We start from the raw sequence: 4,843 nt of genomic DNA on the forward strand, positions 1-4,843 counted from the left end.
TAATGGAAAAGACTACACCCCATCTGCAAGAAGATTATAGCTTAATAGCGCATTTCAAAACCTGTGTTCTACATAGAACTAATTCTGAGAAAAATTAATGACAAATATTTTGAGAATATAGTGTTCCATCATCAAATAAATTTGGAATTATTGCTTTCACTCCCTCTCTTGTATATTTTCTGATATGTCAATTAGCATCTTCTTTAGGAGTTAAGTTTTAAAAAGCAAAAATAAGAATACTCAAAATGATCCTTAAAAGTCCCCTAAATCTTCTAGAGGATACAACATACATGGCTAAATTTATAGCTCATGTTGGAGGAAAATATATAGTCTAACTCTATTTCATTGTTTTCTTGGTAGAGGATCACATGAAACGTTTGGCTTGAATTTAGAAGCCAAATTGTGTTGAAAATGTGTATCTTTAAACATTAGTTTCATATGCAACATGGCCAGATGCTCTCATGAAAAATGAGTAGCAATTTAAACCAGTTCAGCCAAAAGCAAATTCCTATCTCCTACCTCAATTTTATTTTGGATAAATGGAGAGGATCAGTAGGCAGAATCACCTACAATATTTATGTCTTCTTTTTTCTTATATTTGTTTTTATGGTTGTTGTTTTACTTTCTTGTTTATCTACTTTAAATTGTTGAAATCTTGCAAGTTGCATATTTAATGAGACTTCCCTTTAATGAGAACTATTTCTGCTTGCTTAACATGATGTTTTAAGATTTTACTTGACCATGGAATTCATGTATGTGTGTATAGCACTTATTATTCTTAGAAATGGTGTCCCACAGAACTCAGTTACCTGGATGAACAAAGCCAATGTATTCAATGAGCAACATGAATTTGCTGAAAAATAGTGGGAAAAAAAAAAAAGCTAGGTTTTATATTTACTCCTAATTATAAATAATTTTAATACTCTTTGTGCTACTTTGAAGTCCACAACTGACTGATACAAATATAGCCAGCTGATTTTGACAGAGGTGTAAAGGCAATTCAATGTAGAAAAAATTATCTTTACCATAAAGGGTGGTAGAAAAATTGGACAATCACTTGAGAAGGTAGAACTTCAACATATACCTTATACAAAAAATTAACTCATAAAGGATCATAAACCTAAATATAAAATGTAGAACTTCTTAATTTTTAGAATAAAACATGGAAGAAAAATCTCTATGAAGTTAGATTTTGCAGTGAATTTTAGATACAACATCAAACATGTGATCCATAAAAGACAAAAAATGATCAAACATTACATTATAAAAATGTAAGACTTTTGTTGTTTAAAATTACTGTTAAGAAAATGAAAAGATAATGCACAGACTGGGAGAAAATATTTACAACTCATATATTCTATAAAAGAGTTTTTTATCCAGAATAAATATAAAAAATAACACTTAAAACTCAACAGCAAGAACACAAATAATATATTTTAAAAAGAAAGTACGAAAAATCTAAAAGATCTTTTACCAAAAATATAGAGATAGTAAAAAAAACATATGAAAAGATACTCAATATTAGGTAAATGTCAGTAGGTAAATCCTAATTAAGACCATAAAGATAAAATCATTAAAAAAATTTTAAAAGTGACAAAATGTCCTACTGATGAAGATACAGAGCAATAAAAATTCTCAATTATCAATGGCAGAAATGCAAAATGGTAAAGCCATTTTGGAAACAATAAGTTATTATAAAATTAAACATGCAGTGATTATGTGACCCAGCCACCAAATTCCTTGTATTTACTCAAATGAACTGAAATTTTATGTTCACAAAAAAGCCTGTATGCAAATGGTCCTAACTGCTTTAATTATAATTGTCAAAAACCGGAAACAACCAAGAAATACTTAAAGAAGGTAATGGAAAAACAAACAGTGATACATCCATACCTTGGAATAATACTCAGCAATAAAAAGGAATAATTATTTACTCATGCAAGGACATGAATGAATCTTGAATGCATTTTGGTAAAAGAAAGATGCCGGGTCATTAGCTAATGATTGACTGGTACAGAAAAATGAAAGCCAGGCTTCCACACCATGAGTTGGGACAACTGTGGAAGCAAAATTTTACTCTGGAGCTCTCCTGAGGGATTAATCTGTGGCTAGGACTTTGTCCAAAATCTTGTTCTTGCTTGGATTTTACCCCTTCCTTTTCCTGCCTCCTTTTGTTCATTTCTAGATTTGCTCCTGAGAATACTTCTTTAATAAATCATATACATACAAATCCTTGTCTCAGTATCTGCTTCTAAGACAGTGAAATGAACTGAATGTAGAAGCTCTCTCTATAAGTTCTTTACTGTTTTACTTACTGAAATTTAAGTCCACAGAGCATTCATTCCTTGTAGCTTGTAACTATAGTTAACAGTTAAGAGGCTTTATCCAACACATTTAGCATATTTCTTGAAAAAATGTAACTTAAAGATTGTTAGTAAATATAGACAAAATGTAATTTTTAAGTTTTAAAACAACTAAATTTGTTCCTTAATTTGATAATTCCAAGTATGTAATTAATGATCCTTCAAACTTGAAAATGGGGAAAGAAATCATATAGAAGTTTTTGCAGTTCTTCAATATGAACTCCTAGATTCCAAAGCAGTAGATATCCTTTCTGATTTTCATGCAGGATAATGAGGTTATAAACAACAATGGAAAATACATGAAACTTAGGCAAGAAGCGGTGAAAATAAGGGTAAATATGCCCAACCTGTCCACTTAGTTTTATTTTCCCTAATATTGCTTTAAATGATCATATATAATTTATATTAATTTATTTTAATACTTATTGGTTTATATTTATTTAAAATACAAAATAATTTGTATATGTAAATTGGTTTGATAAATATTCAGGTAGTTTTAATATGGAATGGAATTGAATGAGACATAAAATATTTTATTTTTAAAGATTTTACTTATTTACTTGAGAGAGAGAGAGCTCACACAAGCAAGGGGAAGGGGCAGAGGCAAAGAGAGAAGCAGACTCCCTGCTGAGCAGGAAGCCCCACATAGGGCTGGATCCCAGGACCCTGGTATCATGACCTGAGCTGAAGGCAGAGGCTAAACGGACAGAGATACCTAGGCACCCCTAAAATATTTTACACAATGTGATGAAAACTATGACATTTAGTTTATAAGCAAACTAGCAATAACTACCGTTTGATGGCATAGATTAAGCGATATTAACAAACCTCAGCAAATAATTATTGGTGTGAAATCTAGGCACATTGTTTCTCAACGTGTCATCCTGGGAAAAAATATGAATCTGGTGTTTGAACAGAGATTCTGATTCTGCATGTCTTGTGTGGAGCTGTGGTGTCCGCATTCATATCAAGTACTGTGGCTGATTTTTGTGCGTTCTACTGGTGAAAATCTAAATACATCTGTGCTGACAATTTAATTCTTCTTCAGTTAAGACCACTGTCATACCAAGGAGAAGAATCCTTGTGGTTATCTGCGTGAGTTGAGAAAACATTGTTCCTTCCCGGAAGGTCGCCGTGTGAAAGAGGCCGTGGTAACGCGGGTCTCCCCACTGTTTCTGGGGAGCAACGGCGGAGCAGCTGAACCCGGCCGGAGGCAGCGGTGAGGAGCGCACCAGCAGTTTGCTGCCACACCATGGAGAGCGGGGTGGGGGTGGGGGGGAGCGGGAACAAAACCAACCCGGGGGTTGGCCGGCTTTTTCGGAGCCGTCGGGGCAGGTTTCTCGCCCGCGGATTTGGCCGGCGTCCGCTGACTGGTATGAACCCTCTGTCTCCGTATTTAAATGTGGATCCACGATATCTCGTTCATGATAGAGATGAGTTTATCTTATCAATGGAGCTAATAAAACCGGGCCAGATTTGACCTGGCCTTCTTTGCCATCGGCGGATGTTGTATCACGGGGGCTGCATTTGGAGCAATGAACGGTCTACGGCTAGGATTGAAGGAAACCCAGTACATGTCCTGGTCCAAACCAAGAAGCGTACAGATGTTGAACATGGTGACTAGGCAAGGGGCACTTTGGGCTAATACTCTAGGTTCTCCAGCTTTGCTCTATGGTGCATTTGGTGTCATCACTGAGAAAACACGAGGTGCAGAAGATGACCTTAACACGATAGCAGCTAGAACCACGACAGGCATGTTGTATCAATGTCCAGGTGGTCGTCGAGGGGTAGCACGAGGTGGTCTAGCAGGACTAACGCTTACCAGCCTCTATGCACTATATAATAACTGCGAGCACGTGAAAGGCTCCTGACTCCAACAGTCGCTCTGAGGATTTTGCCACCTTAGGAGTGGAGGACACTTTAGTAGTCATCCAGATTAATTTATATGTCAGTCTGGAGTTACTCTTTCTTCCTACAATTAGTTTGAAAAATTGGAGATTCCAGTTTGCTGTGGTGAAGATCATGAATGGTTGGCCAGGACTGGCATTCCTTCTAGCCGGAGTGGAAGCCAGAACCTTCTGGTGGCTGAGTAATGTGGTTCTCCCCTACTCCCTGAACTGGAAAACTACTTACTCACAGAATTCAGGTCATGATTGTTGTCAGTAAGGTATCCCCACATTTGTTTACTTAATGATCTGAAGCTGTAAGTTGCCTTGTATTCCCAATAAAAGGTGAAAATAGAAGGAAAAAAAAGAAAAAAGAAAACCTTGTCCCTTAGTACATTTGGAAGAGATAAAATCATGACATTATTTTCAACCTAAAAATACAGAACCCCAAGTTATTGCAAATTTTGTGTTACTAACATGCTCCACTTTCTATTTTATAAAAACTATCTGGTTGTACTGCAATTGGTTTACATTATAGTATCTTATGGCCTTGAACCACAATTACTACTTTTAGAACATAATTTAGCAATATTA

At 35.6% G+C, this 4,843-nt stretch overlaps 1 pseudogene; it reads left to right on the top strand.

Moving 5' to 3' along the window:
* The first annotated feature begins 3,643 nt into the window (after positions 1-3,643).
* Positions 3,644-4,558, top strand: LOC102726872 (mitochondrial import inner membrane translocase subunit Tim23 pseudogene; annotated as a pseudogene).
* The last annotated feature ends 285 nt before the right edge of the window (positions 4,559-4,843 follow it).

Source organism: Leptonychotes weddellii, chromosome 4, assembly GCF_054177405.1.
Source record: "Leptonychotes weddellii isolate Sample4059 chromosome 4, ASM5417740v2, whole genome shotgun sequence".
In the NCBI taxonomy this organism is placed as follows: Eukaryota; Metazoa; Chordata; class Mammalia; order Carnivora; family Phocidae; genus Leptonychotes; species Leptonychotes weddellii.